This window comes from Gouania willdenowi, unplaced genomic scaffold, assembly GCF_900634775.1.
Source record: "Gouania willdenowi unplaced genomic scaffold, fGouWil2.1 scaffold_177_arrow_ctg1, whole genome shotgun sequence".
NCBI classification, from domain to species: Eukaryota; Metazoa; Chordata; class Actinopteri; order Blenniiformes; family Gobiesocidae; genus Gouania; species Gouania willdenowi.
Window position 1 is genome coordinate 28,158 of NW_021144927.1, and position 15,514 is coordinate 43,671.

Sequence of the window (15,514 nt, forward strand, 5' to 3'; positions counted from 1 at the left end):
CTTTCCAGATCCTTTACCGTGTGTGGCTTAAGATTATCAAGATAGCCAGGAACCATTTGGATAGATTCACTCCCTATTGTCATACCTAGGTATTTTACAAAGCTCGTCCCTATCTCGCATTTAGGAAGGCCTATTTTCATTCCATTTGTTTTTAGACGGTCTAATACCTCTTCTAGTAATACATAGTGTTCTTCTTCTTCCTCGGTGGAGAAGAAAATATCATCTATATACACCTGTACTGGCAGTCCTGCCAACAGTTTTTCCATTCTTTCTTGGAAGGCATTCGGGGAATTACAAAATCCTTGGGGCAGGCGCGTCCAGCAATATCCCTGATTTTTTATCATAAAACATGTTTTTAGTTGTGACTCCTCTGCCAGTGGTACACTCCAAAATCCATTTGCTAAGTCTATTGTGGTGTTAAACCTTTTTGGTCTGAGGCTCATCATTGTGACTTTTGGGTTTACTATTTGCCTCACATCTTTTGCCGTTAAGTCATTCAACTGTTTTAAATTGTGTACCGCTCTGACTGTTCCATCCTTTTTTGGTACGGCCTGAACAGGCATTAAGCAAGGTGGTTCGTTTACCTTTTTGACAACCCCCAGCTCTTCTAATTCTTGAATTGTTTTCACAAATTCCCGCTCCGCATCACCTAATAGGTATTGGGTTTGTTTTCCTGGCAGGGTTCCTCTAATAACGTATGGCTGAGTTTTCATCATTCCCACGTCATTCTTAAATTTTGCCACCTCTGCTTTCCTCAGTATACTCATTAATCGTTCTTTGTTACCTAATTCAGATTTATCTACCACATCTTGTAGTACTTCTGGAATTACTATTTCTTTCATCCATCTTACTGGATTTTTTTCTAGCCAGTCTATATCTTTGAATGCCAATAGTGCGTGAGGCCCTATTAAAACATCTCTGCCCCTGAATTGCCCTAGAGGCATGGTGCATTCTTTCCCATTTGCCAGTTCCACTAAGGCATATTTATTCGTAGGTTCTATCCATGATTCTAATAGAATTGACATATTTGTTCCTGTGTCCAATGTAACCCCCTGAAGTTCTCCATTTATTTTTAACCACCCTATTATTTCATTTTCAATTATTTTGCACCCTGGGAGCGTTACTCTACTCTGCTCCTTCTCGCTCGATGAGTAGTCTGATAGTCCTTCACCCATTTGATCTTCCAATCCTCCCTCTCTTTCATTAGATTGTCTTTTTCTTCCTTCGTCATTTTCTGAAAATCCTCGTCTGATACCCTGGGACAAGCAGGTGCTCCCTCTTTTATTCCCGAGCTCCTTGGTTTCTGACGCCTCGGAGTCTCCCGGGTACTCTGACCCTCTTGTTGACTCCTCCGCGGAAAATACCCCGGTATATCGGGTCTGGTCTGATTCGGGTTTTCTCTTTTTGGGCCTCCCTCTCTTGGGCTTTGCCTCGGAGGATTTTCTATCTCTCTGTCTCTCTGGTATGTCTGTCGCGGTGCAAAGGAGCTCTGTCTCCTTGGTGTCTGAATTATTTTGGGGCCTCCCATCGTACTCCTCTCTTGTCTGGCTGAAGAGAACTGGCCGTCTATGTTGCGGCCAGAGTTTCGCCCTTCTGGCCGCCGCAACTCGTTTTTTGACTGTTTTTCTTCTCTTTGTTGTTTTCTAATTCCTCTTATTGTATCTATTACTCTTAATTTTTCTTGTCTCTCTGGGTGAGTCATTCTTCTCCATTCCACAGCCACTTCTATTACTCTTGAGTCACCACACTGCATGAGGAACTCTACCTGTTGTGACTCATTTGCCTCGCTGCTTATCATCTGAGCCATAGCATGCAGGATATCTATTTTTCCCTCTTTGAATTGCTTCACTAGTTTATCTGCTAGTTTTCTAACAGGGTCCTGATATGTGTGAGTGGAGTTTCCCTTAGAGAGCATATATAGAGTTATTCCTTTACCTAAGTCAAATTTCTCTCTATTTGCTATTGCTCTTGAGACTGTTGCATCTTTCAGCTGTTTCACTGGGAGCATATCCAACAATCTCACTGCATATTCTCCTGGTGTCTCATTTATCTCTTTATTTGCGGCCATTTTGAGGATTTCAGATAGGCTAAGGACCAGCCCTAAGGGCTCATCCTCTTCTGAGTCTGAGGCTTTGTTAGTTAACATGGATGTTGCCAATTGCAGACTAATGTTGAGCTTTTTCTTATTTTTAGGCTTTTTCTTCTTTTTGGGGTCATGGGATTTCTTTACTTCCTCTTCATCTGACGAGGACTCTTCTTCTTTTCTTTTACTCTTTCTGCCTCTCTCTTGATAAGCAGCAGCCTTCCTATTCCTTTCATTGTCTGCGTCCTCCTCTGACTCCTCATCACTATCCTCTAGGCCTTCATTCCCGCTTGTGTCCGATCTATATGAATGGCTCCTGATGCTGTTTACAACATCACGGTGAGCATTTCTCAGATGATCATATCCACGTGCGAGATAAGCCTTTTTAAAGGATTGTGTCACTCCTGGCCATCTGGCTATCTCTGAAGCACTAGGAGTAAAAGATAATTCTAGCGCATGTTGTTTATCTATGTTTTCCGCATAATACTCTGGAAATTCAGCATCATCATCCCATTCTTGAGATTTAGTATCCCAGTCTGGAATGTGATTAGAGGGGATGAGGCAATGTCCCTTTTTTCCAGCGGGTCTCGGAGAGGATCCATCCCTACATGGCCATTTTGTATTGTCGTACCTTCCCCAGTCAATACTCTTCCCCCGCGCATGTTTGCTTCTCACTGGTTGCTCTAAATTTCCTGTTTCATAATCTGATTTGTAGGGCTCATATATCCTCTTTGGTTTAATTCTATGTGACCCTTGTGGTATCATTGGGGTAGACCGACTTATTGGTGCTGGTTCAAAAACTTCTTCCTCATCTGATTCCTCCAATGCATAGGTCACTCTGGAGGTGGAGGGAGTGGCCTTCTTTTGTCGCGTCTCGGGCGTTAGATAGGCTTTCACCCGGGGTTTCTCCAGGACAGGAGACATGTCTTGTAATTGCCTACCAACCTCCCTCCTTTCTCTATTAGCTGAATTCATTGTTGCTTTTATCTTTTCTATTATTTCCTCAATTCTTTTTCCTTTTTTATCCTCTAATACTACTACGACATTAGAGAGGGTATTTTCCACTCCAGTTATGGTTACCCCTAGCCATATGGCTATTATTTCACAAGCTTTTTTATTCCCTCCTAATTCTTTTGGGAATGTGTGTTGACAGTTAAGATCTATCACCATGCGAGTCTCTTGCCTTCCTATCCTTTTTAATTGATCCAACAATGCATTCTGTCTCCTTGGTTGAAGGCAGACGTAGCCTGATATCATATTACTGTTTTGCGGGAGATATCCCCTTATTCCTAATTTCTCCCATTCTCCAGCTATTGCTTCTCCAGCTCTAATTTCAGCCTCTTGATGCTCATGATGAGCTGTTGTATTCCTGTAATGTTCCTTATCTTCCTGTTTTATTTTTGTCACCGAGCCTGTTTCATAGTCCCTTACCCAGGTGACATATGAGTATCCCCGTGGCATTTCAAATTTTGCAGTGGTGCTGTTTATTACTTTTATCTGGCCATTATCTGTTGTTAGCCTTAGTTCCTCTTTTTCTGGCAGACTACTTCTTTTTTCTACTGTCATCATTAATTCTTTCTGAGGTGGTGGAGAGTGTGGTGTTTGAAGAATTTCATAGTCCTCATCCTCCTCTTCTGTAGTTATTTCTACTGGACTGTTATTTAATCTTCTGGGAAGGGGAAGGCTTCCCGAGCTTCTATAAGCGTTAATTGTCTTTTCTCTTTCTTCCGCCTCCTTTTCCTGCCTTTTTATAATCTGATCATAATGTTTCAACTTGTCCCGTGTGTAGGTCAACTCTTGCTTATATTGATCAACATATTCCTGGAAAGATTGTTTCTGTAACTCTAAATCAAGCTTTCTTTTCTCCTCTGCTGCTCTGTTTGCTATTTCTCCTTTTCTTATTTGTATTTCCTTTTCAGTCTCTAATATTTGTAACTCTCGGTGGTGTTGTTCCTGATTCCTTTCGTCCTTTTCTCGCCTTTCCTTTTCTGCCTTATCGCATCTCAATTTTAATTCTTCCAATTTGTTTGCAAGGAATATCTCTCTTTCTCTGCTCTCTTCATTGCTTGGGCCTGCCTTATCTCTATACTGATGATAGGCTGCTGCGGCTCTTTCTTCTAACCACATCGTGTGTGCTTCGTCTGTTTCCTGCCAACCCTCAGCATTCTCTCCGAAAGCCTCTAGTCCCTCGTACTCTTCTTCTTCTTTTTCTGAACTGCTTTCTTCACCATCAGTGATCATTATGTACTTGTCACTTAAGCCTCTCTCTCCATCCTCTACCATGGCATCCATTATGCACTCATCTGTGGAGCAAGGAGCTGAAGGGGAGAGAGGCATTATTTGTGTCATTATGCCTTGATACAGCGACGTTCCCGTCTGGGGTCCCTCATACGGGGGTGGTTTGGACAGTTTAATCTTGTCCTTGTTACCATCTCTTTTCACCGTTTTAGGCCTTACACTCCTTTCGGCCGATTTTGATCTTGGTCGTGTCTTCGTCAGTACCTTTAACCCTTCTATTTTATAGCTGAGGTCATCCGCGAGTATTCTTGCTATTTTTGTATGGTGTGTAGACAAGAGGGTGTTTGTATCTTGAAATTTCTCTCTGGTTTGCAGGACCCATATAACTCGGCGTCCTGTCCCTTTTTTTATCCATTTCTTCATTGCTTGATATATCATTATTCTAGCCATATTGTCAGGATATCCGAATAGCCCGTCTCCCCACGTGGTGGTTACCACCGTTCTTGTTTCCACCGCGTCGAAGACAGCTGCCAGAGTTTCCTCTAACTCATCCCAACTCAATTTTGGTTCTCTGTCGTAAAAACGGGAATAATACCCATTAACTATTGACACTACCCCATCATTCCTTATTTCATCTTTTTCTATCCTCACTTCGTATGCCGACCTCCTAGGATATTGCCCTGTCCTGGCATCCCTTTGGCTTCTATCCTTATTGACTGATTTAGGCCATCTCCCTGCTACCCATCGTGCTACTCCACCACCATCTTCCCCACGGGGGTTCCTGGGATTTAATATAGTACATCTAGGTCCTGATATTTCTGCCACCAATGAGTCTCCCAGGTTTGCTTTCACTGTTGTAATCACTTCATCGAATTCCACGGCTTCAATCTCTCTATTAGGTACTCTAGTGCCGGTGGAGCCTACTGACATTCCTCCTGTCGACATTCTTCGAGCAGGGGTAAAATAGGAAGGTAACTCTAGTCCCTCCATCATTGTTTTATCTTACGTTCGTGTCACTGTGTTCCCGTAAGCGGAGACTGAGGTATCTCCTTGAGAGAGGTGCTCCAATAGCTTTTTCCCCTCTTATTTTTCACGCGCGTTGAATAGGCTTACCTTAACCTGATTCTTCTAATAAAAGACACCTTTCCAATTTCGTGTGCGAAGTGTTAGACCTTACACCTCTAATCTCTCTCTCTTTTTCTTTGCACACTTCCAGTCAGGGTGATCAGGCCTGACAGAGTGACAAATACTAAAGAGTTTGAGGCTTCTCCACTACTTTTGTACTGAGTTATCCTTTATTCCTCATAGAGCGATAGCCAATCTATTCACTCTCTTCCCACCGACTAGTGTGGTAGGGCAATGAGACTCTCTTCATATATCTCTTTATTAGGGACACTCCGTAGGTTCTTTAATTAGACTCGGTACTCGTTTTCTTTTCCCGGACTAAAAAGTTTACTTAGTCGAGCCCCACGTTGGGCGCCATGTCTTTAGCCCGCGGGACGTTATAACGGTAGGGGTTCTAAAACTGTTTTACTCTAACAAGAATTCCCCCTCTACCTGGTCACCGGTGCTGGCTGCCTATTCTCTATTAACGTTGTCTAATAAAGAAAAGGACTATATGCACTTCCTCCTATTGGAAGTCGAGAAGTCTCACTCTAGTTTTGTGTGGGATTGACCTTAGGACCCATCCAATATGGGTCGAAGCTGGGAACAACTCTTTTTTACAACAGCATGAGGTAGCCCACCCTGGGCACCCTTGTGTGGTGGATGCCAAGGGCGGACGCACTTACCAAAGGCCTAGAGGTGTGTCTCCCAACCAAGTGCCGTCTCAGATGTGGATGTGTGCAGGCGGTTGATTTAATCAAGTAGGCTTCTTAATAGTTGATGGTTTTTTATTATAGGTTTACAAAAATCAAAAGTCAATTAAAAGTTTCAAAGTATCAAAGTCTTAAACTATCAGCCGATAGAAAAGAAAGGGATCTTCATGAGCAACTAGAATGCTCTTTGTAAGAGAAGACTCCGAACACAGAAAATACAGCTGTTTATATAGCCCTAAGCATGGCGTGATAATAATGTCATATTCATGTTCCAACCACTTCAAGCAAAAGTACAAAAGGTCATACATAGGTCAAGGCCCAGATGGCATAACAGATTTTTATATGGTCTTCAGCTTTTTCCACCAAGGGTGGTTTCCACACTGGTTCTTCATCGTTATCTATGGTTAACACATGATACATCACTAGGCGTTGGTTTCCTGTTATGCATCCTGTTATGCTCTAAGTGAGTTGCAGGCTTCCTGTTATTCTCTAAGTGTGACTTATCACACCTCGAGGTGTTAACTCTGTTTTTCTGTGGAAGACATGTGGTTATCTTTCGGTCATAACCTCTCAAAAATGCAGCAAACAAGTGTGACATGTCAGAACAGGCAAATAGCTATAATGGTTAAATAAGCATTTCTTTTGCAAGTTGATGAATGAATGATTAATACACACCATACAACAGTTAATAACACTTAAAAATAATAAAGTCCTCATTCATTAAAAAAAAACAACTCAGATTTTAGGAGCGTGTGGACGTCTCTGTGTAGTTGGTGTCACAGTAAACACTGCTCAGCATTGTATCCACCATCATTAAATGTAACACACCTGTATTTCACCTCCTGGTGAAACAGAGGAGAGATGAACACCAGCTTAGAGGACAGACTGACAGACCAGCTACGACAGTAGAAACACCTTTAAAACACGTCCCAGGAGAACAAGGACTACAGAGAAGAGCTAAGAATCATGGGACATGTAGGATTTTAATGAAAACTACTACATGGTGGTGTTCTCCAGTCTGTAAACTCTGAGGAGAACAGACTGTCTGCTCTCCTCAGAGCTTATATACATGGACAGTTATTACATACACACAGGCAGCATCAGGGGCAGCTAAAGGGCTGCAGGGGTCCTCAGGTAAAGACTGGAGCATCCGTCCAGATCGCCTGTATTAAATAGATGGTGAGACTGATGTATGTCTTTCTGGATTATTCAGATTAAACAACCCGTGAACATCTGGAAGTCCCTTTGTGTCCAAGTGTGCAACAATTATTACGATACTATTGATTAAAAAATGAAAAAACAACAGAAAATCTCCCTACGTTGCTGAAAACAGAGCGTAGGGGGCTCCATCACTACAACATTGGGGTCCCCTACACTCAACAGCACTGGAGAAAACCCTGGGAGCAGCTGCAGGATAATCCACAACACCAGTGAACAGGTGAGTTAATAAAATCTCTTAATAAGGGAAGTGAAGTTGAATGATTAATAACAGTAAACAGTTTAAGCAGCTTTCATTCACTGTTTATCACTGTTGAACATATCAATAGTACCATCTGATGGATATCCACAATCTAGAAGTGATGCTGATTGTCCCCAAACACAGTCAATACAGGGTCACAATGAGTCTGTGTATCTGGTTTAGTTAGTGTTCAATGACGTGTGAAAGTCAAAGTGAGTCAGGTCACACAGAGAGGAGAGGGTGAACAATTAACCACCTGCACCTGTGCTGCCTTCACTCAACCTGGGATTTTCTGCCTCCTGCTAATGGTTGAATATATTCTACTGTAAAGAGGAGACTTTGATAAATAAGTGTTTTAGATCAAACTAGTTCAGCTCTTTCTGATCAATCTAAGCACTCTTCTAACCTGGATATCAGGGATCATATGTTAGGGTTTCCTATAGAGACTCTATTTTCCCACACTCTCCTGGGGAAAGTGAATGCACCTCATAATGAAATGCAGAGCAGCTGATGGAGAAGCTGTGAGATGTTACAGAAGCTGAGCTAACATGCTAATGAACCCTTGTACACTCCTTTAACTTTACATACACTTGTACACTTCATGTACACAAATGTTCCATCTCATTAAAGTGCAATAAAAATGTACTGCATGAGTATTTTTTTTTACTTCTACTGCATCTCTTCAACTACTTCAGAACTATCCATAGATATACAATTTATTATCATTTTCAAACCCTTTATATGTTTGTATGAACTTTTTCATAATGAGAACCCCTGATATTTTAAACAGCAAAAACACAATATATGAGATATCTCCAAAAAATAAGGTGCAAAATGAAACATGTTTGATGATTTTAATGCATTATTATTTTTGGCACAAAGACAGTTTTAAAGAAAAAAATAACACTTGTACTCCTGTCTACAAACCTCTGTCTCATAAAAAGGCAATAAAAATGTAATCCATTAATATTATTTTTGTTTCCACTGCATCAGATCTTTTCAACTACTGCAGAACTATCCATAGATATACAATTTATTATCATTTTTAAACAATTTTTATGTTTGTTTGAAGCGTTTGTCACGAGAACCCCTGATTGATTCAACAGGAAAAACACAAAATATGCGAGAGGGGTCCAGCTGCAGCTCCTCCATGCCCCTGGCCCGGAAGCTAACCCTCCATATATGGGTTCCTGCACAGCAGCTTTTCTCCTGAAGGTGGCAATAATGCAATATTTTGGGTGCCAACTGCCGTCAACAACCAAAGAAGAAGAAGCTACTCTTCTTCTTTTGTTAGACGAGACAGTAGTGGTACACGTGTTTCTCGGAACAGCCGTGCTCAGAACATGGTAAGTAAATAGTTTTGTTTATGTTAAATTATCAATAAAATTATTAATTTTCAACATTCGCGGTGTTCAGACGAGAGGGGTCCAGCTGCAGACTATTATTAGTTTCTTCAGATGATCTGTTGATGTAAAATACAATCACAACATTAGCACAAAGCATTTTTTTTAAATGAGGCTGAGCTAACGTGGGCTATTTTTTTTTAAAATAGGTACAATTTTAAAGCTTAATATTATGTCATGCCATTGAAATTAGTCGCAAGGGTTAATTTTGATACCAGTAGATTGTAATAACAGTCGTAATCGAGTGTGTTTTTATAATAACGGTTTCACAGTTTACCCTGGGAAATAAAACAATATCGTTTGAGTTATTATTGTATTAATGTGTCCATTTAAAAAGGATGGCATGGTTTGTCTTATTTAGCAGAGATTCGTCATAATGTAAATTGAAACTGTACACATTTCAAATGTAGATTTGAAGGTTTTGTGTCGATTGTTACATAGAAATCATTCTCTGACCAAATTTTGTTATAAATCCGTGTATCATATTTCATATTTGCCAAAGTACGTGACCCAGAAGTGTACTCTCATCCAGTTTGGTATGATAAGATCACTGCTTCCAACTGTGCATCAGAAACGTGTCCTTTTCACTTTAGCTGGTGTTGGACACAGAACCTCCTCACAGACATTTAGGAGGATTTAGAGACTCCTAAGTGTTGCAGAGCTAAAGATATCGCAGAATGTTTAACGCTTTACTTCCGGGTCACGTTCTTTGACCAATCGGTGATGGAGAAAATGAATAAAGGTGTTTGTTTTCCATTTTTTGTTTTCTGTACTGAAGCAAAAGAGCTTGAATTTGAAAAACAAGGCGTTTTTTGTTTTTTTCATTTTGGTTTTGGAAACAAATATCAAATAATGAGTGTTTTTTTTTTTTTTCATGTTTTTGTTACATAACGATGAATGAATGATACACGGATTCGTGTACCCTTTGTTCTTTGGTTATTTAGTTTCAAAACCAAATTTAAAAAATAAGAATTGTTTTTCTGTTTTATTCATTTAAAACCAGAAACTGGAAAACCAAATTCCCCAAAAAAACAAAAAAAGATGCATTTCTGATTCGTTTTAAGATAATCAAAATACCAATGGTAACATATTGTTGTTTTTTTTTTAAAAGTACCTTTGATTCTACATCTAGACCGGAAAATATCTGGTTTTGAAACAAAATAACCGAAGAATTATTGTTGTAGAATTAAAGCACCTTTTTCTAAATGAACCTTGTTCACTCACTGATGTTAATGTTTTAAACGTTTTTTTTTTTTTTTTCAGATGCACGTTTCAATTTTCAAAAAAGACGTCAAACCTGAGGTGAGCTGCTGTACAATGTGCTGCAAGCAGTATCACTGCCCCATTTGCCCAAAACTACAGTCATTTAAGTTATTTAATATGGAGAAGCACTTTGATGTCCATGTGCAAAATACAATAACATTTTAAGGTAAGATTCACATGGACGCAGACAGCCTATTGTGTAAATGCACATCTGATATCAATGCTGATTAAAAAAATGATCCTATTAGTTCTACAAGTTATTTTTGTCCTTGTTCTATTCTTTGTCTGTAGTAATCATTTTATTTTGCTTTTATTTGTTTTAGATACTGTATGTTGATTTGCTGTTGTACTTTACAGTGCAGAGATGTGAGTCATATAGAAGTTCACCTCAATATGTGCAGACGTGCCCAATGTCTACCTACCTCTACTGAACCTATCTTAGTCACTCCTTCTCCTTCACAACCTGCTTCAACAGCTGCACCAGTTCCCACTCTTTCACCTAAAGTACAGTCTAAAATGGTCACTGTAGCCTCTTATTATTCTGAATAAATGTCCCTACACATATCCAAAAGAAACACACAACACCATCACCTTCAGGAGGAACCTGGTAGACTACGCTGTTCTCATCATCAATGGTGACCTGGTGGAGAAAGTATGGTCCTTCAGGTTCCTGGGTGTTCACATCCAGGAGGAGCTCTCCTGGGCCACCATCAGACCATCCTCTCTGACCCCTCCCACCCTGCTCCCCTCTGAAGGAGATACGGATCAATCAAAGCTCCACCTCCAGAATGACAAACAGTTTGTATCCCTGGGCCATGAGAACCATCAACAAAAAATAATCCACTGTAGCTGATGCTTGTTTATGTAGAATTGTTTTTTCTTAATGTTATATTTTGTTATGATGTGACTTTTTCTTTTAGTTGGCTTTTTATAAATAAAGTTGAATTAAATTAAATAAAGACACTAAACAGATGTCTTCCTTAAGTTTCATCGTGTTTACAGCCCATTGTATTTGTTTAATATTGTTTTGTGTTGATCTTACATAACCTAATTTGTACTTTTTTTTGACATTACTAAATATTGATTTTTGTCAACCACTTATTTGTGTCTTTATTTCGCAAATTATGATCCATATTACTTAGAACTTAAACATTACTGGTTTGATGCTTCTTTGGAACTAAATTATAGAAGGATTTTTGTAACATTTACTGTTAGTTCTCGCCAAGGTAAGTTTTAGTGGTTCTAATGTAAATGTATATGTATATGGCATTGTATACTTAATAAGTTAATAACAGTATGCCTATTCACAACTGTAACAAAATGTACATTTTTGTATATTTTACTGATGTCATTAATATTAGATTTATGATATATATATATATAGCAATAACTATATTCCTTGAGGTCTACTTTTACTAGATCTGAGTTATAAGCTGTGCTTTAAATTTAATCAAGCCATGTGATTCTGCATATGATTAATTATTGCTAGTGTAATGTTAATGCAATTGTGCATAAATTATGAGCAAATAAGACACCATCCTAGTAAAACCCTAAAATTGCAATTTAAAAAAAATAAAAACATACATAAAACATTAACACAAAGTGTCTAATGTAAAACCACGTCTTGAACGTTTTGATATTGTTTCATAAAACAATTAGCTCTGGGCTGTAAGAATTACTTTAATCACTAAAAAACAATATATAAGTTATCATAAATGGACTTAATGAAATATTTTACCTTCATGTGTTGTACTTAAAGTTTTACGTTATTAATGCTGCTGTGAATCTTTAAACATTGAATTTATCCTACATTTATCCCCGTTTTAAGTTTAAAACAAAGAGGTTGTGATAGAACTGTAGCACAAATAAAACTATTGTGTCTCTGGACGATCAACATCATTCACAGAAATGCTGATCAGTTTATATGTTGTTGATGATGTGCATTATACTTTGTTTTTTCAATGTAACACTGCTGAGGAATCCGGTTAACAAAGGTCTTAAAACCCAGATAAACCTTCTGGAAATGCCTAGCCAACATGGCTATGCTATTGGTTTTATTTTGTATTTTTTTCTTCATTTCATGATGTCACTTCCGGAGCGGGGCATGGAGGTTCTGCAGCTGGACCCTCTTGGTTCGTGTGACAAGGACATAAAGTTCTTACGTCATGCTGAAAAGCCTGACACAAGTGGAGGTCATTTTTAAGTCTGTCTGTCCTCCATAACTTTAGCTGTGTTTGATAAAACTAGTTCTAATTCACTAGTTTTATTATAAATGATGATAAATGTGTACAGAATAAAGCAGATGATGTTAGTCCATCACCTGAGGATTATAGAGGGGATACATTTTCTATCAGGCACAGTGAGACAGGCTGAAATCATTTGTATCTCCTGATAACATGTTCTGGTCCACAGTCCTGTATCACCATGTGTCTGTGTTGAGAATGTCTGAATAAATGCTATGAAGTTATGATGATCAACAGAGGCTGAATAAAAAAATACACCAATATCTAAAGATCAGATCTCCTGTGTAAAGGAAAGTGAGTTACATCAACAACTACTGTGGGCAGTGCTGCAGTAAGTTCATCAGAACATCATTGAGTGAAAAAGGTGGATCTGAGTCTGACAGTGTGTTCAAATGTTCACAGTGGTGTTGATTTTACTGTATCACAAGTTGGACACATTGATCTAAAGACTGAATTACAGCGTGTTTGAGTCTAGAACCCAGAGAGTATTTAGCTAACGTTTAGTTAGCAGGCTGGTCGCCTAGCAACATTACACTATCATAGAAAAAGGAGAATATATGACATTGTCAAGCAGATCTATGAATACTATTAACTTTAACAACATGTACATGTACAGAATAGCAAAAGCATTTATTTAGGTAGAAATTTTATTATTATTATCAAATTATATATTATTTAGGGGTCTATTGTGTCTGCTTTATTGGAATTATTAGGTATATATGAGTTGTTTAATATTTAAAATATAATAATTTTTGTTTGTTAACAATTTAGATTTTGTGTATTTTGCTCAAACTGTCTTTTTAGTGTTAATCTACTGTCTGGATTATATCAGTTTTGTCTCTGTTTACGTCCATGGTTTTGTTGTTAGATTTAGATTAAGTTAAAATTAGTTAAAAAAGGAACCATGAATAATAATCCATCTTTAACAATCAAAGCTTGATCGTAACAATCCACATTTAGTTTTAATAATAAGGCTTGACCTGGGGGTCACTACTTTGGTACGACACAGGAAGTGGACATCCCTGCTGTTTTTGGCGTGAACGTTGGGCGTGGCCTGCCTGTGAATACACTGTTTAAGGCCTGCTGGCCATTACAGTGCATCATAGACCTGCTGCCTGCACGTCTTTAAGTTTGTGTTTCCTAGTGTGTTCTGCTCACACTCGTCTTTTCTTTATATGATTGGTGCTAAGCCGCTATACAGCAGACTGTGTATATTGTTGTGTATTCCTGCTCCATTTTAATCCTAGGTTTTAATGCTGATTCAGGAGCTGACAGTCCCATCTGGTGGTGGTAACATTATGCTTGTTTGCAGTGAACCCCAATTATTTTGTATGTTTTGTTAGTTAAAGACCATGAAAAAGGGGGAACACCTTCTGAGAGAGCATAGTTATAGACCTTATGCAGAAGTGGAGTCAGCTCTTTTTTAAATGCTGTGTAATATTCTCCATGGAGGCCATCCACTCACTGACATTTGTGTGTGTGCCACAGACGACACTGCAATAGTTCACACTGATCAACTGGAAAAATGTTGTAGGAGCTGGAGAAACACGCTGTCACATTAAATTAAACTATAAAATCAACCACATTTTATTTTTAATGATTTAATAATAATTTACTCACACTTTGTAAGTTTTAGATATTGATACATTTTACAAAACAACTTTTTAATGTGATGTATTTGATTGTTCTGATTTTTTAAATGGACACAAGTCCTGAGAAAAATGGCGTCCATTTTTGGACGATTCAGGTTTTTGTTTGTTTTTTCTCCTTTTCATATTGAAGCAAAGATACAGTAATGTCATACAAGAGAAAATTATACCACTTTGTTTCACATATTGTCCACTTTTTTTAATGACTTCCTCTCATAATAAAAATATAGAACAACAAAAAAACATGTTAAATGTTGACCATAAAGACCTATGGGCTCAGTCATGTGCTGGGCACGATGACCTCACCTCCCAGGGTGAAACATGGTCCTCTGACAGTTCAGGTTTTTTTAACCTCATCAGTAACCTGGACTGGGCAGTTGATGGGAGAATAACATTGCATCATCTCATTTGCTATTTTTAACAATAATTCCATGTCTGAATCGTCCAGCGTCAGCTCCGAGGTTTCTCCTGGGGTCAGAACCTGGGTGGATTCCTCCAATCCAGACGTGATCAAATACTGTGTTGACTGATAAAAACCAGTGTGAGAAAACGACTGAGTGGAATACTCAAGGTGCTGTTGGTGAAAATCAGGTAAATACTGCCCAAGCTGATAGTGAACAGCAGGTTGATCTGATGAGCAGGTAGGATTACTGCCTTCACCACCATGCTGATTTTGGTCTGGAAGCTGTTGAGTCCTCTTCTGGTTGGCCACAGCATTGACACTGTTTTTGACTGGTTTTCTTGTTATCTTGTGAAGAAGTTCAGGGTGTTCCCTTTTGAATTTGGGGTTCTGAAAGTATTTACATCCCCCCTTATTGACCTTGGACCGAAGCTTCTCGAAGCCATAGAGGTTGAGCTGGCGGTGGAAGGATTTGAAGTGTCTGTCTGAGATCTCACACCCTTGGGACAGGACCTCCTTCTCTAAGAGGACCTGGTTAATGATGACTATCTCACCCTTGCTGTCCCAGAAAATAGCATTGTTGGCCGGGTCATTCACCAGATTCCACAATTTGGCTGGGAACCTTTTTGTCTCAATGATGTCTTGAAAAGATTGTTGAGGAGCAGATGAGTCCATATTCCTGACACTATTTCTGTAGAAAATTCTGTAGAAATGTTGGCTTCAAAAAGTTGTGTTGTTTTGAGAGTTTATCTGTGCTGTAGAATGACTAAAAATGAAAGCAGAAGCAGCTCAATGAAAAACTTCAAAGCAGCCTTTGTGAAACTGTCAACAAATGGTTTCCAAGGCAACCAATTCATTCTATGCAGTTTTAAATGTACACAAAGCTGCTATGTCCAAATCTGGCTGTCATCAGTGTATCTACGAAATCACCAGCCGCAGAGGGACATATGGGGGTCATG

At 39.0% G+C, this 15,514-nt stretch overlaps 1 long non-coding RNA gene across 1 annotated transcript; it reads left to right on the plus strand.

The window, feature by feature from the left end:
* The first annotated feature begins 8,885 nt into the window (after positions 1-8,885).
* LOC114458757 (uncharacterized) lies at positions 8,886-10,374 on the plus strand. The gene is made up of 2 exons (XR_003673138.1): positions 8,886-8,943; positions 10,264-10,374. It is a non-coding gene; the product is annotated as an uncharacterized LOC114458757 (long non-coding RNA).
* Positions 10,375-15,514: the final 5,140 nt, after the last annotated feature.